Source organism: Anomaloglossus baeobatrachus, chromosome 10, assembly GCF_048569485.1.
Source record: "Anomaloglossus baeobatrachus isolate aAnoBae1 chromosome 10, aAnoBae1.hap1, whole genome shotgun sequence".
In the NCBI taxonomy this organism is placed as follows: domain Eukaryota; kingdom Metazoa; phylum Chordata; class Amphibia; order Anura; family Aromobatidae; genus Anomaloglossus; species Anomaloglossus baeobatrachus.
Genome location: NC_134362.1, coordinates 209,158,358 through 209,182,547, shown reverse-complemented (window position 1 = coordinate 209,182,547; position 24,190 = coordinate 209,158,358). Strand labels below are relative to the sequence as shown.

The 24,190-nt window shown below is 48.1% G+C and overlaps 1 protein-coding gene across 1 annotated transcript in view; it reads left to right on the top strand.

Moving 5' to 3' along the window:
* The window catches only part of BANP (BTG3 associated nuclear protein), a 469,223-nt gene that overhangs the window by 116,747 nt on the left and 328,286 nt on the right, over positions 1-24,190 (top strand). The gene's annotated exons all lie outside the window — the stretch shown is intronic.

Here is a 24,190-nt window from a genome sequence, read left to right as displayed (position 1 = left end):
GCACTGGCCATTCTGAAAATGTCGGCAGTGTGGTCTTCAAAGAAATGGCGGTCGGAGTTGGTGCATGTGCAGATGAGAGCTTGAGCCAAGAGCTCCATCTGCACATGCACCGATCCTGGGCGCCATTATTTGTAGCCCTTACCACCGACATCCTCAGAATAGCCCGTGCATTGCTGCCCGCTTGCCGCACAGAGCCTTGCCGCCTGCCGCACAAAACCTCACTGTCCGCCTGCTGCACAGAACCTCACTGTCCGCCGCGTAGAGCCTCGCTATCCGCCTGCCGCTCAGCGCTGCGGTGGGTGCACCTGAATGTGAAGTAAACACTAGATGTGACTAGACCCCGACCAATAAGACCTCCTGATGTCAGGGCCCATAAAGGGGTTCCTCCGTCTTCTCCGTTGAGGAGCACCGCTCTCCAGACGTCCTGATTGCTGATGGCCGGGCGCTCGTGTTTGATTGACAGGTCGGGTCAGCCACGTCGTTGACCCACTGATCTGAACTACACGCGGCTGATGCTGATGTCTGCGGCTTATTTCCCTTTTGCAGCATCGGAAACACGATAAAAGCGCGGGAGACGCCGCAGCACGCTGACCCTCTTCACATTGAGCTGTAAAAAATATAAGGCAATCTCGTAGGAACTGGGAGATATTGTTTGCAAACGTTTTCTAGATATACCCATCAATGAAGACGGGAGTAACCCTTCATTGTCTGTATTCTCAGCTTGGTCTTTATAATAAAATCCCATCCCATACATTACTTTTAAGCAGGAGGTAGTAAAACGCCTCAGATCAGGGGGAAATCAAGTGATAAACCAGCCTTTGTCCTGATCTAACGCAAATCCAGCATCTAATGTGCTCCATCATGAAAGATTGAGCCGCTAAAGCCAAATTACTGTAACTCGCTGCTAATTTCCCCCTAAGGGTCCGTGCAGAAGTCTGTGTACATAAACCATTGTCCTCAGCCATGCCGGTATTCCCTAAGTCCATAGGCACTTTGCTTCTTATTTTTTGTGATTAATACCCGTTCATGTTCTGACATTGTCCAGTAGAGACATCGACTGTTCGCTGTAATTCCCTGCCTTACAGGCAAAGCTGTACACGTGCTGCAGAGGCCTTTTCTATCTCCCTTCACCGCATCAGCCCTTGCAATAATGCGGGAGGGATCCGGTGTTACCGGGACATAAGGATGACCTACATGCCGGACACGTGCCGCTCCGGGTCAGCTTTTATTATAGAGATATAAATGGCGCAACTACATCCCCCTCCAACAAAATGGGGTATAGCTGGTAGAAAACATCTATACACTATACAGTGACGGCTATTAAACACTAAGACCCCTCAAAGTGTAAAATAAAGTACAAGAAGTAAAAAAAAGCAGGATACACATTACCTAAAGTGCTATATGCAATATTGTATCCAGGATAAGTCCTGCATCATCACATACCCCCGGATTAGGACCTAACGCACGTTTCGCCAGGGTGTTGTTGCTTCATCAGGGAGGGAGATCCTTTGCACAATATACTGTTGCCCTCTTTCCTCCATAGAAAAATAATTGGAAGCAAAACTGGTCGCCCGGGCAGCTTTTCATGACGGAACGGCTGCCCCTTACTGGTTTAGATCTTTTAAATTAAGGCGTTGTGCTCACGCTGCTTTTTTCATGCTTTTTTTACTTGCTTCTTTTAATCTATAAAAGCAAGGAAAAAGCAATCCCAGCAAAGTCTATGAGACTCCTGACTTGCTGTGCACACGCTGCTTCTTTTTTCCTTGCAGTTTTTGTTGCTGAAAAAAGAAGCAGCGTGTGAATTGTTTCTGTGTTCTTTCCTGATTTTTTTCACTAATTGACTTCAATGGAGTCAGTGATAAATGCAGGAAAAACCACGTGTAATGCCCATGTTTCTTTTTTTGTGGTTTTATGACGTTACTGGGGTTCCCTGCAGCCATTTCTTCTCGTGGTCTTTACCACAAGGCCTAGGTGACGTCACAAGGTGAAACAAGTTCATGCCGGCGGATCACCGGGTTTTCTGCAGATCCGCTGGCATGAATTCTGTCAGGGTACCCTGCACCTAAAGGGGGCTTTACATGCAACGACATCGCTAATAAGATGTCGTTGGGGTCACGGAATCCGTGACGCACATCCGACCTCGTTAGCGACGTCGTTGCGTGTGACACGCACGAACGACCGCTAACAATCAAAATTACTCACCATATCGTTGACACGCCGTTCTAATCTCAAATATCGTTGCTGTTGTAGGACGCAGGTTGTTCATCGCTCCTGAGGCAGCAAACATCGCTATGTGTGACACCGCAGGAACGAGGAACAACATCGTACCTGTGTCCACCGGCAATGAGGAAGGAAGGAGGTGGGCAGGATTTTACGGCCGCTCATCTCCGCCCCTCCGCTTCTATCGGGCAGGCTCTTAGTGACGCCGCTGTGTCGCCGAACGAACCTCCCCCTTAGAAAGGAGGTGGTTCGCTGGCCACAGCGACATCGCTAGGCAGGTAAGTAGTGTGACGAGGACTAACGATGTTGTGCGCCACGGGCAGTGATTTGCCCGTGACGCACAACCAACGGGGACGGGTGCTTTCACCAGCGACATCGCTAGCGATGTTGCTGCGTGTAAAGCAGCCTTAAGCCTCGTGGTCTTTGCTTGAGGGAACTCCAGTGACATAGGTACCCTGGTCTGTGAGGCGATCTGTAGCTCAGTAACCCGGGGTCATCATAGTGCAAGCAGACTCTGCTGTAACATCAGCCGGTGACCCGACGGCGACTGCGGGGGTTCAGCGCGCGAAACCCAAATGTTGCCCTGACTAAAACACGCTCAACAAAGAAGCAAGAAAAAAGCATTTGAACAACGCGCAAACACAATAAAAAAATGCGTGTTTTTTTCAGCTGATTTTTTTCCTGGCGTCTTTCTGCGCAGATTTTCTGCACATAAAAACGCAACGTGGGCACATGGCTTAGGCTACTTTCACACTTGCGTTGGATGGCTCCCGTAGCATTGCGTTGTGTGACGGATGCAACAGATCGTACAAAACAATGGCGAGCTTTTTTTTTATTATTTTTTTATTTATTTATTTTTTTCTTCTTTAAGCGGGCTTTACACGCTACGATTTTGCTACAGCGATCTCGTTGGGGTCACGGATTTTGTGACGCACATCCGGCCGCTGTAGAGATGTCGTAGCGTGTGACTTCTAGGAGCGATTTTGGATCGTTACAAAAACGTCCAAAATCGCTCCTCATTGACATGGGGGTCCGCTGCCAATTATCGCTGCTGTCGCTGGGGCGAAGTTGATCCTCGTCCCTGCGGCAGCACACATTGCTGCGTGTGACGCCGCAGGAACGAGGATCATCTCCTTACCTGCCTCCGGCCACAATGCGGAAGGAAGGAGATGGGCGGGATGTTACGTCCCGCTCATCTCCGCCCCTCCGCTTTCATTGGGCGGCCGATTAGTGACGTCGCTGTGACGCCGAACAGGCCGCCCCCTTAGAAAGGAGGCGGTTCGCCGGTCACAGCGATGTTAAAGGGCAGGTAAGTATGTGTGACGGGGGTGCGCGATTTTGTGCGCGACGGGCAGCAATATGCCCATCGCGCACAAACGATGGGGCCGGGTCTCATGCTAGTGATATCGGGCAGGATATCGTAGCATGTAAAGCCACCCTTACAGTTTTACCGGCAGCAGACTATTGTGAACGATCAGCTGATCACTCTCAATAGCCGGCGGCCGGTTGCTCAGCTGAGCGCTCTCACATGCAGGCGGGCGGGCACTCAGCTGATCACTCTCAATAGCCGGCGGGCGGGCGCTCAGCTGATCGCTCTCAATAGCCGGCGGGCGGGCGCTCAGCTGAGCGCTCTCACATGCTGCCGTCAGCCGGTCGCTCAGCTGAGCGCTCTCACATGCGGGCGGGGGCTCAGCTGAGAGCTCTCACATGCCGGCGGCCGGTCGCTCAGCGCTCTCACATGCCGGCGGGCGCTCAGCTGATCGCTCTCAATAGCCGGCGGCCGGGCGCTCAGCTGATCGCTCTAACATGCCGTCAGCCGATCGCTCAGCTGAGCGCTCTCACATGCGGGCGGGCACTCAGCTAAGTGCTTCCACATTCCGGCGGGCGGGCGCTCAGCTGAGCGCTTTCACATGCCGGCGGCCGGGCGCTCAGCTCAGCGCTCTCACATGCCGGTGGCTGGGCGCTCAGCTCAGCGCTTTCACATGCCGGCGGCCGGGCGCTCAGCTCAGCGCTCTCACATGCCGGTGGCTGGGCGCTCAGCTCAGCGCTCACATGCCGGCGGCCGGGCGCTCAGCTGATCGCTCTCAATAGCCGGCGGCCGGTCGCTCAGCTGAGCGCTCTCACATGCCGGCGGCCGGGCGCTCAGCTCAGCGCTCTCACATGCCGGCGGCCGGGCGCTCAGCTCAGCGCTCTCAATAGCCGGCGGCCGGTCGCTCAGCTGAGCGCTCTCACATGCCGGCGGCCGGGCGCTCAGCTGAGCGCTCTCACATGCCGGCGGCCGGGCGCTCAGCTGAACGTTCGGCCACCGAGAGACAAAATAAAGTTTGTGATTTAAAAAAAAAGAGCATGCGCCAGTGAAATCCTACGGATTGCGCTGCTCAAAAAAACTTTACATGCTGTGTTTCTTCCGCCCGACGCAGCGTCAAATTAACGACGCTGCGTCGTCCAGCGGATGCAACGCTGACACTTGCGTTACAGTGCGTCGTCCATACAAGTCTATGGAGAATAGCGCAGTGCGTTAACGGACTGCGCTATTTTCCTTAGTGACGGACTCTGCTGAATGCAGGTGTGAAAGTAGCCTTAAATGTAAAGCCGCCATGTTTAGGTAAAATGTTTTTTGTGCTGAATTACACATCTGTGGATAGTACTGAGCATGGATCGGATCCATGCGATACATTGTATCCCGCGTATACTGGCTTCCTGCTATCTCCTCCTTGCTATCCTCCCTCCCTTCCTGTGTGTGTCGGGGGAGAGCTCTTGGATTTGGCCCCGGCTTGTTCACCTCCTCGGGGCATTTGTAAATTCATCTTGTGTTTCAGCTAACAAAATAAAAAATCCAAACCCGATTTGTAAGTGCAAAATAACCCCTCTAATACGGGACAAGCGTCCGGCGCTGTGTAAGGGCCCGGGCAGGTGAGCGTTGGCTTTTTGCCGCTGTCAGCTGTGTTTTGATGTCAGCCTCAGATCCTGCCAATTTGTAGCTCTCGCTCCCGGTTCGCTGATGCTCCCGACATATTGTATCCGGGTTGCAGATGTGCAATTAATTTCTTGTTTAATTTTGATGTGAAATCAGGATGAATCATCGCCCTCGAGGAAAAGCGATTAATCCACAGCTGAGCTGTGCAGATTGCTGCATCCAAGCTGCTGCGTGCCTTTACCCATGAGGATGCCGAGGACTACCACGAAGGTCCACGTCCTCACCCTCATATATGTATATTGGCTACACATACATTGTGCTGCTCTTCTGAAGTTTACAAGTTTGCGGATAAGCAGAGCCAGACACTTACAGCTTTTTTATTTTATGAGCAGGAAGACATCAGTTCGGGGTCTGCTGGGAAATGGATGAAATAACGATTGATTCATTTATTTTTCCCGGATGTCGGCTATTGTTCACCACCGCCGACTGTTTTCCATAGGTTCAGTCCTCGCTGCCTGGTTATGGTTATTGCTCATCTCCTAGAAAATCGTACATTGCACGGGACCACATAAAAGAAAATACAAGAGTCACATCCCGGTCACGCCGGCCACTAACGGCCCCGTAAAAGCGTCCGATGTCATTAAGCCGAGCCACGGTTAATTGCAGCACATTTACACCCTCGTTATTTCTCTGCCCCTTGTTTACTTTTTTATGCGTTAGGAAAAAATAATATTTTATATGTTTTACAGACGACCAAAGAAATGTCATTATTGTTTTCTGAAGGGTTTTCACGAGATTTTCCATCCACAGTGACCCAGTGACCCGCACAATTGTCACCATATTATGTGTTTAGGAGCTGCTGCGTAAATTATATTGGGGGAGATTTGGGCAGGGAGTGGGTTAGGCCTTGTGCCCACACTGCTTTTTTCTTGCTTTTTTTCCTTGCTTCTTTTAATCAATAAAGCAAAGAAAAAGCAATCCCAGCAAAGTCTATGAGAATCCTGACTTGCTGTGCACACGCTGCTGCTTTTTTCCTTGCAGTTTTTGTTGCTGAAAAAGAAGCAGCAGCATGTCAATTGTTTCTGCGTTTTTTCCTGCTTTTTTCACCAATTGACTGCAATGGAGTCAGTGAAATACGAAGGACAAAATCGCATGTAATGCCCACGTTGCTTTTTTTTACTTCATCGGGGTTCATCTCGCGGTCTTTACCACAGGACCTTGCTGCAGGGAACTCCGGTGACATCACAAGGTGAGTTGAGTTCATGCCGGAGGATCACTGGGGTTCCCTGCAGATCCGCCGGCATGAACTTGGTTCACCTTGTGACGTCACCAGAGTTCCCTGTACCTAGGCCTCACGGTTTTCACGGACCTTGCTTCAGGGAACTCCGGTGACCTAGGTGCCCTGGTCTGTGAGGCGATCCGTACCTCAGTAACCCAGGGTCACCATGGGGACGACCCAGGGTTACCATGACAGTGATCGGGTCCCTGTGATCGCATTACAGGGACCCGATCACCAGGGTGAGGTAATTCCTCTCCCTGCCTCCTGAATGCTGCGGTCGCATTGATCGCAGCATTTATGGAGTTAAACTGCCAGGAGAGTTGGGTCCTGGCTGTAACATCAGGCAGAGATCTGGTGGCGATCGTGGAGTTACACAGGCTGCACCCCCACAATCGCCATGACTTAAACGCAACGTGAGCGCATAGCCTTAGATTGGTGGAGGCTTTATTTTTTAACCCCATAGCGACGGCCTAATGTCTCAAGACGTCGGAAAAACAGGGTACTTATTCTGTTCCGACGTCTTGAGACGTCAGGCCGGAAAAAGCTTGTAGCGTCCCCCAGTGACGGAAAATCTCAGGGGGTTTCAGCTACCGGAGGTAGCTGAGACCCCCAAGATTATGAATCGGGGTGTTTTTTTTGGACCCCGATAATGTGATCGCCGGTATACACCGTATACCGACGTACACATAAAAAAAAAAAAAATGGCAAATAATACTGATTTCTTTCTCATCTGACATGATCAAACATGTCAGATGAGAAAGAAATATAAGCCCCTAGTGCCCCCAAAACCCCCGGTACCGGAGAAATCAACCCCCACCCCCCCACCCCCTCCGAAACATCCAAAATGGCGCCGACGCGCGCCGAAAACTGCCGCTGCCAGCTCTGCATTCATTTCCCTCCGATCTGAAATGATCAAACATTTCAGATTGCAGGGAAATATCCTCCCCCTGACCCCTCCTCCGGTACAGCGGAGCTCCGGATCTCCAGAGCCGCCCCCCTTCCCCCCTCCGGAGCATGCAAGATGGCGCCGCGCCGCGCACAGTAGCGCACGGCCACATTCATCCTGCTCTTATTATATATGTACATATTGTATATATATAATATATTTTTTTTATATATATATATATATATATAATATAATATATATATATACTTTTTTTTATATATATATATATATATATATATATATATATATATCTTTTATATATGTGAAAATAAAAGAAAAAATGTTTTTTTCCAGTTTTCTTCATTCACTTTACATATTGTGCCCCCCAATAGACCTTTGGGGTGATTTCAGCATGTGAATCCGGTTTTCTACGTCTGATCTTCCCGGTCACCATACATCGGAGCCGCACTAATCTTCCAGCGCTTGGTTTCCGCTTCTGTGCCGAGCTTTATTCCGGTTTGCGTTCCCTGAATGCTGCGCGCTGAGCCTTGTCTTGATCTTCTGATATTAATCTTGAGTCTGATGTTCTTTCCTTCCCTAGATTTCTTAAATAGGCTGCTGAAGACCCCAGGACCTCGGCCGTGTCCTGATTAGGGGTCAGTAGAAGAGTTTTTTGCTTTGCTGCTGTTTCCTGACTGCAGCTGCGTATCCCTCCACTATCAGCATAGCACAGATTGCATTCACAGACAGGCTATGCTGGGACTTGTAGTGTGAGGAGCGCCCGCTCTGCAGAATGTGCGCTCCACCTCTGCAGTACGGATGTAATGACGCTTCCTTGGCCCGGCCGCCTTCTCTCCGGAGAACGACCTTAAACTTTATTAGGATTGTGCAAACAATTAAATCCATTTTTCTAGTTTTCCCTTTCTTTCATGGTCCTTTTTTTTATATGAGAGCTGAGTGACAATGAAGGGCCCATAAAATGAAAATGTGCTCTCCTGCCATAGCGCAGAGTGGAGGACGCGGTGACTAACCTCGCATGTGTCCTCCCCGGGAATCGCTGGCATCGGCTCCCATGGAGCGAGTGTTGTAGACAATTTATCTGGCAGCGATGACGAGAGATAAAACCGCGGGGGAAAATTGTGTTTTACTCAAAGATGCTCTCAGCTCTAATAAAACTCCGAGAGGAGAAACTGGTGGAGTGAAACGCGTTTTACGTCAGACTTTCTGCTGGATCCGAGCCAACAGCACAGTCCAGTGAAAAGCTCCGTCTCCGGATAAACACTCGTCAGACTTTAGAAAGAGCTGGACCTCAGTCTGATGGACGTCCTTTTTGCAGAGGTGTTGTTCTGGCCGGATGCCTTGGGTTTAGGTCTTTTGCTGCACATTGCTGGGTCCTGACTGTGCAGCTGTGATGAGTGATCCCCCCTGTGCTGTCCGCTGGTCACTGCCTGCAGATGATGGGGGTCGTAGTTTGAACAGCTGGAGCAGAGTTGCTCTTGTCCGCCCCGGTTTACACGGCTATGATTGCCTTGTTCAAGGGTCTGTAAAAAAAAATAAATAAGCAAACTACCTCCACTTTTATTAAATGGATTGTCTCACTTCCATATTAGGATGTGAACAGTGATGTCAGCGCCGCATCTTCCAGGTCTCACATGACATTATGTCGCAGGAGCACTGCAGACAATCTGTGGCCACTAATGGGCTGCTTCGCTCACACTCCGTTCAGACGAACCTCGGGCGTCCAAGGAACTGTGAGAATTACAGCCCATTACCGGATCACGTAAGGCTCGAGAGTCGGCGGCACTGGCATCACCGGAAAGGCCTCAGAGCGAGAGGTGAGAATTACAGCCCATTACCGGATCACGTAAGGCTCGAGAGTCGGCGGCACTGGCATCACCGGAAAGGCCTCAGAGCGAGAGGTGAGAATTACAGCCCATTACCGGATCACGTAAGGCTCGAGAGTCGGCGGCACTGGCATCACCGGAAAGGCCTCAGAGCGAGAGGTGAGAATTACAGCCCATTACCGGATCACGTAAGGCTCGAGAGTCGGCGTCACTGGCATCACCGGAAAGGCCTCAGAGCGAGAGGTGAGAATTACAGCCCATTGGAATCGCTGGGAAAGCTTTGATGCGGGAGTTGAGAATCAGTTATTGTTTTACACAGGGGAAATTTAGCATATTAGGAGGAAGAATCCAAACATTGTGTAGTTTGGGGGTGCAAATGTTGTTAAAGGGGGGTTGTTCGCAGTCCTGGACTCCCCTGTAAATGAGCTCTGTTCATTATTTAGTAGATTCAGCTTCGTACATTTGTCGCAGCCGCGGTCTGTCTTTGGGTTTATCACTTTCTAAGGCTTTATTCCTTTCACACGATATAGAGTGAAGCCGTGATAACACGCACGGCCAGTACTGAATGTAGTGAGCTAAGATTGAAAGATGGAGATCTGCGGGCACAGCGAGCCTGCAAACGGTGGAAAGTCAGACCCGAGCTAAGGTGGAAAGATGGAGGTCTGCAGGGTGCAGTGAGCCTGCAAACGGCGGAAAGTCAGAACTGAGCTAAGTTGGAAAGATGGAGGTCTGCAGGGCGCAGTGAGCCTGCAAACAGCGGAAAGTCAGAGCCGAGCTAAAGTGAAAAAATGAAGGTCTACAGGGCGCAGCGAGCCTGCAAACGGCAGAAAGTCAGAACCAAGCTAAGGTGGAAAGATGGAGGTCTGCAGAGCACAGTGAGCCTGCAAACGGCAGAAAGTCAGAACCAATCTAAGGTGGAAAGATGGAGGTCTGCAGAGCACAGTGAGCCTGCAAACGACGGAAAGGCAGATCCGAGCTAAGATGGAAAGATGGAGGCCTGGAAAGCACAGTGAGCCTGCAAATGACGGAAAGGCAGATCCGAGCTAAGGTGGAAAAATGGAGGTCTGCAGAGCACAGTGAGCCTGCAAACGTCGGAAAGGCAGAACCAAGCTAAGGTGGAAAGATGGAGGTCTGCAGAGCACAGTGAGCCTGCAAATGACAGAAAGGCAGACCCGAGCTAAGCTGGAAAGATGGAGGTCTGCAGAGCACAGTGAGCCTGCAAACGTCGGATAGGCAGAACCAAGCTAAGGTGGAAAGATGGAGGTCTGCAGAGCACAGCGAGCCTGCAAATGACGGAAAGGCAGACCCGAGCTAAGATGGAAAGATGGAGGTCTGCAGAGCACAGTGAGCCTGCAAATGACAGAAAGGCAGACCCGAGCTAAGCTGGAAAGATGGAGGTCTGCAGGGCATATTTCGTTGCCTCTTTTCTGGGAGAAATTCTCCGTTCTACAAAATATTATGTAAGAATAAGTGAATCTGATAGATATTCGTATTAATAAATCTGAGACCAGGAGCGCTGCCGTTTGTCCACACGTTTCCGTCTTCTTTTGTAAAATACCATTTTTTCATCCCGAGCACAGAATATTCCCATTATCACAGAATGTTACATTTCACGTTGGATTTTTGTTTTTAGCATGGCTGATCCGTTATATGACACACACCCGAGTGACGCAGCCTCCTACATGGGAACCATTATTTAATTTGCGGGATGTATCCCTGTAATTGGCGGCTGCGCTTGGATCGCTTTCCTTTACTACTTTGTCCCGTGTGTGAACTTTAGCTCTAAATTGTTCTCTAATGCAATAGGATGTATCACTGGGAAGGGTCAGTAGCGGCCGGGGGGCTCGATGACGGCACGCATACACCAGAGCTGCTTTCTGTACTGACCCCTGAAGACCGGGAACCTTTTCAGTGTATTTTACTCTTCTTCATTGTATTAATGATCACTTCTTTTTTCTTTTCTTGGCCCTTTAGTGGATTCCAAGCTTTGAGAACGATCTCATTAGTTGGGTGTAAAGGGATGGCGCGGAGAGCTTCGCCTGAGTCCCAGAGATACGGCCATGTGTAATCTGACGGAGATTATATACAACAAACACAATATTTCACTTCTTAGAAGTGGGACGGGATTGTGCTGGCAGCAAGACAACTGGTCACCATCCATCACAGATCGGATGGCTGGGAAATTAAAGGCATACTCTGCTTATCTTCCACAATCTGCACTCATTTCATGAGCAGATGACGGGAGATCTGTGCTGCGGAGCTTTGTAACCGCTGAACATGGGCAGGGACCTCTGCAGCAGGACGATATACTACAAACCCCAGACCACACCCCTAATCTAATACAGACCCCAGACCAGAACCCTAATCTAATGCAGACCCCAGACCAGAACCCTAATCTAATGCAGACCCCAGACCAGAACCCTAATCTAATACAGACCCCAGACCAGAACCCTAATCTAATGCAGACCCCAGACCAGAACCCTAATCTAATACAGACCCCAGACCAGAACCCTAATCTAATGCAGACCCCAGACCAGAACCCTAATCTAATACAGACCCCAGACCAGAACCCTAATCTAATACAGACCCCAGACCAGAACCCTAATCTAATGCAGACCCCAGACCAGAACCCTAATCTAATATAGACCCCAGACCAGACCCCTAATCTAATACAGAACCAAGGCCAGACCCCTAAACTAATAAAGACCCCAGACCCCTAAACTAATACAGACCCCAGACCAGACCCATAATCTAATACAGACCCCAGACCAGACCCCTAAACTAATACAGACCCCAAACCAGACCCCTAATCTAATACAGACCCCAGACCAGACCCCTAAACTAATAAAGACCCCAGACCAGACCCCTAATCTAATACAGACCCCAGACCCCTAATCTAATACAGACCCCAGACCAGACCCCTAATCTAATACAGACCCCAGACCAGACCCATAATCTAATACAGACCCCAGACCAGACCCATAATCTAATACAGACCCCAGACCAGACCCCTAAACTAATACGGACCCCAGACCCCTAATCTAATACAGACCCCAGACCAGACCCCTAATCTAATACAGACCACAAACCAGACCCCTAATCTAATACAGACCCCAGACCAGACCCCTAAACTAATACAGACCCCAGACCTCTAATCTAACACAGACCCCAGACCAGACCCCTCATCTAATACAGACCCCAGACCAGACCCCTAAACTAATACTGACCCCAGACCAGACCCCTAAACCAATACTGACACCAGACCCCTAAATTAATACTGACCCCAGACCAGACCCCTAATCTAATACAGATCCCAGACAAGACCCCTAATCTAATACAGACCCCAGACCAGACCCCTTATCTAATACAGGACCCAAACCAGACCCCTAATCTAATACAGACCCCAGACCAGACCCCTTATCTAATACAGGACCCAAAATAGACCCCTAATCTAATACAGACCCCAGACCAGACCCCTAATCTAATACAGACCCCAGACCAGACCCCTAAACTAATACAGACCCCAGACCAGACCCCTAAACTAATACAGACCCTAGACCAGACCCCTAAACTAATACAGACCCCAGACCCCTAATCTAATACAGAACCAAGACCAGACCCCTTATTTAATACAGACCCCAAACCAGACCCCTAATCTAATCCAGACCCCAGACCAGACCCCTGAAGGGATACAAATATATACACATAACTGAGCATTAATCTCTGGGGGTTGGAGGGGGCAGGGAGTGTAAAGGGCTCATGCTATGAGATGAAGGTGGGCCGGAGTGCACTGGACACAATCAGCGAGCGGTTTGATCATCGCTGTGATCGGTGCTGGTAATGTTTTGGCCTTTCTGATAGAAATCCCAGGGTGCGGACACGGCTTTAATGAGAAGATAAACACAATCACTTTTTGGATTGCTTTGTCCGATCTGCTCATCTCTCTAATTGCATGTGGAGATCTCGCTGCCATTTTTTTTGCTTTCACACATTACTCAGTGGTGTTTGTACGTGAAAACTTGCTTCATGTGATCTTGTGGAACGTCTCGGTCCTAAACCACAGACATCAGGGACGTGTTCAGACGCTGCGTTATTTTTAATGCAAATTAATAGTTGTTCACATGTTACAGATTTGGATGCAGAAATGTTTGCACCAAATCTGCATCTCCTGGGAGAAAAAATCTCACTTTTTTTGCAATGTGTTTTTGCTGCGTTTTTAGGGCGGTTTTTTTTTGTGTTTTTGCATGCATTTTTTTCCAGGCGTTTTTCTTGCATTTGGGCTGGAAAAATGCAGAAAGATTTAACGCTGCAGTTTATTTCACCGGACCAAATATATAAGGGAAAAAATAAGCAACATGCGCACAACACTGCAGAATTCTCACTGACTTTGCTGGCATACGTATAGGCATGCAGTTTTATCACAAAACTGCACCCAAAAAAGCAGCGTGTGCACATAGCCTTGCAGTACCAACAAAAGCCGGGAGATTTTATCCATCCCATGCACACAATTTTTTTTTCTTCTTTGACTGAATGGGATAACTGCAGCACGTCAATTCTTTTAGCATTTTTGTAGTGTTTTGTTGCTGCGTTTTTTTCACCATAGAAAGCAATGAGGAAGAGCAAAAATGCAACCGCGTTTTTGCTGCATTTTTGGTGAAAAAGAATAAAACTAACTTTGTTAAACATGTACCATATCAACACCAAAAAAACTTTTTTGTACTGGGAGGATACAAACAATCAATGATAAATCACCAGCAAGAAAAATCTAGTCAATAAAAATTAACTTTTATTAAGTAAAAATTTTTTAAAAAAGAAACAGGATGTTTCAGGAAGGCAGACCCCCTAGAAGGGGTTAAAAATTATATCACAACTTGTTATGTTGGGAACACAAAACAATTTTACATAATTAGCGTCACCTCGTATACATGGTGTATATAATAATGGAACAATATGCTAAATAAATATATATAGTAACACGAGTGTGTTTATAAAGAAGCAGTCATTCCAACCAGCTGATGACAAAAAGCAGCTAACAAAACATATACCTACGGGGTATCACAAAAGTGCAAGTAAGTGTCCCACACCCTCTCCGACGCACGTTTCGCACTTGTAGCGCTTCTTCCAGGAATGAGACTGGTCAGCTGGTTGGAATGACTGCTTTTTTATAAACACACATATATATTTATTTAGCATACTGTTCCATTATTATATACACCATGTATACGAGGTGACACTAATTATGTAAAATTGATTTGTGTTCCCAACATAATAAGAAGTTGTGATATAATTTTTATATCTGGAAGCAGCTTCTTTACTGCCAAGAGATAAGGTTTTGCCGGCAGCAAAAAAAGCAATGTGTGAACATCGCCTAAGGGCTTGTGCGCATATTAAGTACCGTATTTTCCGGATTGTAAGACACACTTGTTTCCCCAAAGAAACGAAGGGGTTCGTCTTACAAGGCGAATATGGCTTATTGGGGCGGGGGTCATTGGCGGCAGGGTCGGCGATACTGAGGGTGTCACTACAGTGTTGTGGCGGGTGCATTGAGCTGACGCGGGCTCTATTGTATCGCCCGCGGTTGACATTATGAACTTCAAGAAAATGGCTGCGGAGGCGGCACATGTGCAGATTGACGCGATGGACTTCTGCGCATGCGCCGCCTCCGCAGCCATATTCTTGAAGTCCATTATGTCAACCCCGGACGATTCAATGCTTCAATAAAAAAAAAATATTTTCTTATTTTCCTCCTTTAAATTTGGGGTGTTTTATAATACGGTATATTCTGCATTAAAAAACGTATCTTGGCATGAAAAACGCTGCATAAAACTGTGGTGGTTTCCCATTTATTAGGCTAGTTGCAAAAATCTGGAATACAACAGAATTAGATTAATGCACAACATCTCGAAAATCAGATAACCCATTAATCATAAAGCCACTCCATAAAGAGATATAAAATACCACAAGAAAGACAAACGGAGATTATACGGCTGAGATAAAAATACATATTTTATTAATCAATCATAATTTATAGCATAAATAGTAATTAAGGAAAAAACACATTAAAAACAAGGTGCCACTGGTTTTCACAAAATGGAATTTGGGAGGGGGGGGGGGAGGAAAAACCAACCCCAATCTAATCCCACAAGAGACAGACACAGGTATAAATTAAAGGGATGTGCAAGGGGAGTGCAAAATATGCCTATAATGATACAAATAAAGGGAGTGAGCTATTGCACATATTCATCCATTAAATTGCTCCTTGTCCCGGCCATAATTAGGCAGAATAAAGTGATCAATTGCCCTCAAAAAATTATAAAGTCTCACCCATAAGCACAGTAGCCCTACCAATGTGTCTCTGACTGCCAGGAAAACCTCCGACGCGCGTTTCGCGATGTTAATTGACCGCTTCGTCGGGAGAAATGATGTAAACTGAAGATTGCAGGACCTTAAATCCCCAGTTGCAAAAATCTGCAAAAACTCTTTAAATTGGAAGTTACATAACTTGCTAATATATTTAGAAAAAGCAAGTGACCCTTTCATCAGGTAGCTGCTCCATCCCAGGGCCTGGAAGGTTTTGGGTTTATGCTCAAGACAAGTGGGTTCCTGTGTCGGCACGTGGAGCGTTATGTGGAGGGGCTGGCTGCTCATTTCGGTACCTTAGCCCCCCGTGTCTGAGCTGTGACAGAGAAAGGGGCTGGCTTGGCTAGTGAAATGACCAGCCCCTTCATTCCTCTGAGGCATTACTGTCCTGTGGTTGCGGGTGTCTGCTGACCGGGGAATCTCAATGTCTCTAATCACATCATAGCTATAGCTGAAGCCTTGGCCAGAAGCTGCAGATATCCTGCACTTCTATGTTATGTTATCATAGGCCGGTTTCACACATCAGTTTTGTGACATCAGGCACGATCTGGCGAAAAAACGGATCAGTCGCATCAGTTTTTTTCCATCCGTTTCTTCCGTTTTTTGACGGATCCGTTTTGATACTGAGCATGCTCAGTTTAAAAAAAAAAACGGAAACCGGCGCCGGATTCCAGCATATGATGAATGATGCCAGATCCGGCGTCCATAGGCTGCCATCATCAAAAACGCCGCATGGCGCCGGCACGATCCGTTTTTTCACCAGAGACAAAAAAACGTTCACTTCAACGTTCCACCTGGCCGCCGGACAAGCACATTTCCGGCAAAAGCCGTATGGAACGCAAGGCCATCCGGCGATAATAGCAGTCTATGGGGGAAAAACGCATCCGGCGGCAACAGATGCCGGATGCGTTTTTTCATGTTTTTGCCGGATTGCGCCTGATGGCAAAAAACTGATGTGTGACAGCAGCCATAGGAAAACACACAGAGAAATATCCCCCCAAAATCCCACCTTTTGCTCCTCTTGCTAAGGACGTGAGGGTGAATTATATCCATACATTGTTGCACCTTTAGGGGAGTAAATATACAGAGAATATAGATGTGAAATATGAAGCCGCATTTTCTAGACTGAGGAGAATTTGCAGATTTTGTCACCATAAAGCGCCCATGTGTTTATTTCTTTCCTCAATAGCAAATAAACCCCGACAAGCGGTCAGTAATGGGTTTAGCGTTGCGTTCTCCGGCATTCCTGCTGCGACTGCTGAAGACATTTAAAGGGCATTTTAGGTCAGTCCATTGAGCGCGCCCGTCCTCGCTGCAGATGCTCGGTGTTTCCCTGATATCGCAGGCATTTTCCTCGCAGCGATGTGATTTCCTCCTTGGATTGCTGCGGGAATCACTGTAGCAGGCTTTTATTTCCAGTAGAGGTCGTCCGGGGTCAGAGCCGCTCCGCCTGGGACTTCTGCACGGGCTTTTTCTTCTTCTTCACGCGAAACGAGATTATCCAGATCATTTGCAAAAATTGCGTCGGAGATTTCTCCCCGAATGTAAAGGGGCTTAGCTTGTTTGGCATCGGATAGCAGCAGAGTAGTGAAATGGTTTATTTTCCTTCGCTCGCGGACGTTCCTTCTGACCAACAAACCTTTCTGAACTCTCACGAAAAAAAGAATCGTTACTTTTCACATCAAGCAAGGTAAAGGATGTGTTTCAGGTTTGTATCTTATGGATTACTGGGGCCTGATCAATGGGACCCCCTCCGATCTTCAGAAGGGGTCTCCACCGATCTTCCTTTGCCGAATATAGTAAAGTACAATGCTCCATTGTCTCTTGCATTCCTATAGAGATAGAAGTGACTCTGTGCACGCCCAACATCTGCTCCTCTCTGGGAATCAGTGGGGGTCCCAGTGGCCAGACCCCCAGGAATCAGTAAGTTTTAAGGGGTAACTTATAATACTGTTATCAGCCCTTTAAATTGACTACTAATTAACCCCTTCAAGGCATCTGCCAGAGTGGAGCCCGCACCATACCCAACAGATGCCAGCTGTGTTAGACAGCCTGCATCTGCCTGTAACAGCACATTGATCTCTATCGTTAAACCCTTATGTGCCATGGTTAATCTCTGGTCACAGCATTTACAGTGCACAGTTCTGAGAATGCACAATTAACCCGTGCAGTGAAGACAAACAAGCAAAAAAAAAAAAGAAGAAACCGTGAAATGTCACAGATGTGAAGTACATACACGGTGCCCGTGTGGCTGATACCGGCTCTTGTGCCACATTTGCCCGTGCCACATCTTCCTGCAGCCGTTTTGCACATGCTGATAGATGCGACGTCCATACAGGGTGTGCCCCCCCTGGCTGGTGCCGGCTCTCGGCCCGGCTTGCCCGTGCCACATCTACCCGCAGCCGTTTTGCACATGCTGATAGATGTGAGGTTTTGTATCAGCTGTTGACGGCGCTTTTCTCTAAGGGTACTTTCACACTTGCGTTGTTTTCCTTCCGTCACAATCCGCCCTTTTGGAAAACAGCGGAATCCGTTAACAGATTCCGCTGTTTCCCATAGACTTGTATGGATGACGGATTGTGCCAAAAGTACCTGCGTTGCTTCCGCTGGCCGACGCTGTGTTGCTTCCGCCCAGCGGGAGGAACGCAGCATGTAACTTTTTTTGAGCAGCGGAATCCTTAGGATTTCACTGCGCATGCTCTCTCTGGCTCCCTGCACCCGTAACTAAGGTAAATATCGGGTAAGCAAGCAAAGTGCTTTACCCGATATTTACCCTGGCCACGTGTGCAGGGAGCCCGACACTTCCCCACTCGGCTCCGCCCCCTCCCGCACTCCACTCCGCATGTATATATACACATACACATAGACATACACACACTCACACTCACCTGTCCTCAGCGCCATGGCCCCGCTCGGCTCCACGCACTCCGCCCCCCGCACAGATCCTTGGCGGCCGAGCGATCAGCTGATCACCTGGCGCTGGGAGTGATCAGTTTACACCCCCTCCCCCCCCCGTGCTGGGAGCGATCAGCTGATCACCCGGCGACCGGCTGCTGGGAGCGATCAGCTGATCACCCGGTGACCGGCTGCTGGGAGCGATCAGCTGATCACCCGGCGACCGGCTGCTGGGAGCGATCAGCTGATCACCCGGCGACCGGCTGCTGGGAGCGATCAGCTGATCGACCGGCTGCTGGGAGCGATCAGCTGATCACCCGGCGACCGGCTGCTGGGAGCGATCAGCTGATCACCCGGCGACCGGCTGCTGGGAGCGATCAGCTGATCACCCGGCGACCGGCTGCTGGGAGCGATCAGCTGATCACCCGGCGACCGGCTGCTGGGAGCGATCAGCTGATCGTTCACAATAGTCTGCCGCCAGTGAAAAAAATAAAAAAGGCTGATTCCGTTATTTTGTACGATCCGTTGCATCCGTTGTGCCACTATATGCAACACATCCGTTGCATCCGTCACACAACGCAATGCAACGGATACCGTTCAACGCAAGTGTGAAACTAGCCTTACTCGTCGTCTGTATGAAGCTCTGATTTTCTCAGTAGTTACATGGAGGAGATGAGGATTTTGTACATTTATTTTGGCTGAAATGAGAGAAGGATAATTATGTCCATTATCTCGTTGTGACATTGGCTCCAGATCCCGCTGTACAATCTGCTCTGGATCTGCCGCTCCCGGCTCTCACATCATCTGTTTATGGAGCGGCGGCCGCATTGGTGTGAAAGTGTTTGTGGGGGCGGCAGAGTCTGTGCACAGCGCTCACACACTGAGGGTCAGCGCTGCCGAGACACATTCCCAGGACCTCTCGCTACGTCCCAATCACTGCAGTTATTACACATGTGGGCAGCAGCGGATTTCTGCTCAGCTATTACCATTGTCTTCCCTCTGTCACCAATGGTAAATATTGGACCGTCCATCCATCATGTCAGAAACCAGTTAGTGATCCTGGGCCTATAACCTGCGTTCCTCTGATGTGTAAGAAACATTACTTTATTGTCTGATTAGAACTACTGCACTTTAAAAGGGATTGTCTTATAAGTTTCCCCATCAACAGACACAGGATTACTATGACTGATAGCACTTCTATATACAGTATATAACAAAGGACACACCATTCACATTATATATCACAGCTCACCTCCTGCACCCCCTGTACAATGAATAATAATACTTCTATATACAGGAAATAACGTAGGATCCACCTCTCACAAAATTTGATGTTACAGCTCACCTCCTCCTGTACAATACCTGATAACACTTATATATATATCTAATATATAAAGCTGAATGTGTGTGTGTGTGTGTGTGTGTGTGTCTGGGATTGGCATCTGCACCGTCGCAGCTACAGCCACACAATTTTGCACACTCACACGTTTGGACCCCGAGAGCGTCATAGGCTATGTTTTGAGGGGAAATTTTAACCCCATGCTTTACAGTTATTCACCAAAAAACCTGCTTGCAGCCACAGTGCAGCCAGAACTTCAGAAGAATGCGCAGCCACGCCCTTATATGGAATGTTGGTGTGTCACAATGCAGCCAGGTAAAGAGACAGACACAGACAGGGAAAGAGGCAGACACAGACAGGCTAAGAAACAGACATAGACAGGGTAAGAGACAGACACAAAGAGACAGACTGACAGGGAAAGAGACAGACGGGGAAAGAAAGGGAAAGAGAGGGACAGGTTAAGAGACAGACACAGACAGGTAAAGAGACAGACACAAACAAAGAGACAGACAGACACAGGGAAACAGACAGACAGGGAAAGAAAGGGAAAGAGACAAACAGGGTAAGGGACGGATAGGTAAAGAGACAGACACAGGGAAAGTGATAGAGGGAAAGAGACAGACAGGGAAAGAGAGGGAAAGAGACAGACAGGGAATGAGATTGAGACAGACGGAGACAGAGACAGTCAGAGACAGACAGGGAAAGAGACAGACAGACAAAGAGATAGAGAGAGACAGAGAGATATATACAGAGGGGGAGACAGACAGAGAATGGGAGAGAAACAGAGAGACAGTTACTATCCCGGGCAGCGCCGGGTGTTGGACCCCGAGAGCGTCATAGGCTATGTTGTGAGGCGAAATTTTAACCCTGCGCGTTCCAATTTACCAATCAATTTTGCCCCTATTTACATAATGGGGAAAAGTCAAACGAAAAGTGTATCCGCACCGTCGCATTTACAATCACAATTTCGATTTGATTTGTGGTTTATGTGCAGAATACATTTTTGTTAATACATTCTATTTTGCTAACAGCAGTTATTAACCCGGGCGAAGCCGGGCAGTACAGCTAGTTCTCAATAAATGTCACAGCTCACCTCCTCCTCCTTTTATATTGATCTTTGCACATGCTCATTAGATGCTTCCATACAGATTATAGGACCAAAGGGTCAGTTGTGGCTAATGTATGTGAGGATTTCCTGAAGAAAAAGTAAAAAAAAATCCCCATTGACCGGTGTGAAAATTTGTAATATTTATATTTTTTCCTTTTTAGTTCAGATTGTAAACAAAGCATTGCTAACATTAAGCGAATACATGGAACAGACAAAGCTTCTTGGAGCAATCGGTCGCTATTCCCTTGAAGCCTTTCCTCGTCGCATCATACATCACAATGGAGGCAGACGGCAACCCGCTTTTAATTACATTTTCTGTGAATATTTTTTTTTTTATTCCACTTTTGCTTCTACCATAAAAAATGTATCAAACAATAACAAGGAGCGATTCTTGGCTTCTCCGCAGCCACTTCTGACAAACACACAGGATTTCACGCATCTCAATCCCAGCGCCTCTTTTGTCCTTCGTCAGACTGAAAAATACCATTAATCAGCAAAACAAAAATAAAATACATGGCTGACAAATTATTTGTCCCCCCCCCCCAAAATAAATCTGATGTGAATCATTTTGCAGAAGTCTGTACATTTGAGGGAGAAAAGAATTTAAACTCGGGCGGATGGAAGCGTTTTTGGATGGGGGTGTGTGGGGGTTGAACGTGGCCCAATTCATATACAAGTATGCAGCGTCCTATAAAATATGTAGGTGAAATTAGGTCATGAACGCTCCGATACCTGGAATCCGAAATGTGAGAGGAGCGGAGTTTAGGCCAGAATTCTACATTGTTCCTTATGGCTCGGGGAGACGTGACTTCACAGCCGGTATATTGCTGGAGTAAGCATTTACATCCGAGTGTTTAATGTATCATTACATTTCAGTGGTGTAACGTCAGCGTTCTTTGCACTGCTCAATCCACGGGGACAATGAGCAAATACAGAAACCAACACTATTCTATACCAACAGTATTTGCTGATAGAGCTGAAAACTGATAAAAGCTTAAAGGGGGATTCCCACTAAGAAAATGGATTTTAATCAATAGATCTTGGAATAATAATAATTTCCGCAATTGGATGTTCTATAAAATGTTCCTGTGCGGAGATCATCTTATATATGAGCCCCCGCTGTGTACTGTGTAATGGCTGTGTCTGACCGTACAGGACATGGTCTGATCATACCACATCTCCTGGGCCGGGGAGGAAGTAAAAAGTATATAGACATTACAGTAAGGGAGTATACAGACAGGACAGCACGGGATCACATATTATTCTTTGAGGTAAAACATTTTTTAAAAATAGGCAGGGAAATGTTTTACCTCACAAAAAGAAGCCTCTGTGATCAACTGCTGTCCTGTCTGTATACTCTTTTGAGTCCGCCGGCTGTCCTGTCTGTATACTCTTTTGACTCCCCCGGCTGTCCTGTCTGTATACTCTTTTGAGTCCCCCGGCTGTCCTGTCTGTATACTCTTTTGAGTCCCCCGGCTGTCCTGTCTGTATACTCTTTTGAGTCCCCCGGCTGTCCTGTCTGTATACTCTTTTGAGTCCGCCATCTGTCCTGTCTGTATACTCTTTTGAGTCCCCCGGCTGTCCTGTCTGTATACTCTTTTGAGTCCGCCGGCTGTCCTGTCTGTATACTCTTTTGAGTCCGCCGGCTGTCCTGTCTGTATACTCTTTTGAGTCCGCTGGCTGTCCTGTCTGTATACTCTTTTGAGTCCCCCGGCTGTCCTGTCTGTATACTCTTTTGAGTCCGCCGGCTGTCCTGTCTGTATACTCTTTTGAGTCCCCCGGCTGTCCTGTCTGTATACTCTTTTGAGTCCGCCATCTGTCCTGTCTGTATACTCTTTTGAGTCCCCCGGCTGTCCTGTCTGTATACTCTTTTGAGTCCGCCGGCTGTCCTGTCTGTATACTCTTTTGAGTCCCCCGGCTGTCCTGTCTGTATACTCTTTTGAGTCCCCCGGCTGTCCTGTCTGTATACTCTTTTGAGTCCCCCGGCTGTTCTGTCTGTATACTCTTTTGAGTCCGCCGGCTGTCCTGTCTGTATACTCTTTTGAGTCCGCCATCTGTCCTGTCTGTATACTCTTTTGAGTCCGCCGGCTGTCCTGTCTGTATACTCTTTTGAGTCCGCCATCTGTCCTGTCTGTATACTCTTTTGAGTCCCCCGGCTGTCCTGTCTGTATACTCTTTTGAGTCCCCCGGCTGTCCTGTCTGTATACTCTTTTGAGTCCGCCGGCTGTCCTGTCTGAATACTCTTTTGAGTCCCCCGGCTGTCCTGTCTGTATACTCTTTTGAGTCCCCCGGCTGTCCTGTCTGTATACTCTTTTGAGTCCCCCGGCTGTCCTGTCTGTATACTCTTTTGAGTCCGCTGGCTGTCCTGTCTGTATACTCTTTTGAGTCCGCCGGCTGTCCTGTCTGTATACTCTTTTGAGTCCGCTGGCTGTCCTGTCTGTATACTCTTTTGAGTCCCCCGGCTGTCCTGTCTGAATACTCTTTTGAGTCCGCTGGCTGTCCTGTCTGTATACTCTTTTGAGTCCCCCGGCTGTCCTGTCTGTATACTCTTTTGAGTCCGCCGGCTGTCCTGTCTGTATACTCTTTTGAGTCCCCCGGCTGTCCTGTCTGTATACTCTTTTGAGTCCGCCGGCTGTCCTGTCTGTATACTCTTTTGAGTCCGCTGGCTGTCCTGTCTGTATACTCTTTTGAGTCCCCCGGCTGTCCTGTCTGTATACTCTTTTGAGTCCCCCGGCTGTCCTGTCTGTATACTCTTTTGAATCCCCCGGCTGTCCTGTCTGTATACTCTTTTGCATCCTCCCCGGCCCAGGAGATGTGGTATGATCAGACCATGTTCTGTACGGTCAGACACAGCCATTACACAGTACACAGCAGGAGCACATGTATAAGATTATCTCAGCACAGACTAGTTTATATAACATCCAATTGGAATAATTATCATTATTCCAAGATCTATTGATTTAAAATGAACTTTAAAATTAATTTTGCTCATTGTAAAATCCCTTCAAGAAAGAGTTAAGGTCAGCATACATATTAGACTGAAATTGTCTGACCCCGTCAATATCGTTGGTCTGTGCAGAGATAATCAACTGCTAGAGGGGTTTGGAGGACGAGGACAGAGGATTCTGGAGTAGGAGGACAGAGAGGTCTGGAGAAGAAGGATAGGGGAGTCTGGATGAGGAGGACAGAGGGGTCTGGAGAAGAAGGATAGGGGAGTCTGGATGAGGAGGACAGAGGGGTCTGGAGAAGAAGGATAGGGGAGTCAGGATGAGGAGGACAGAGAGGTCTGGAGAAGAAGGATAGGAGATCTGGATGAGGAGGACAGAGGGGTCTGGAGAAGAA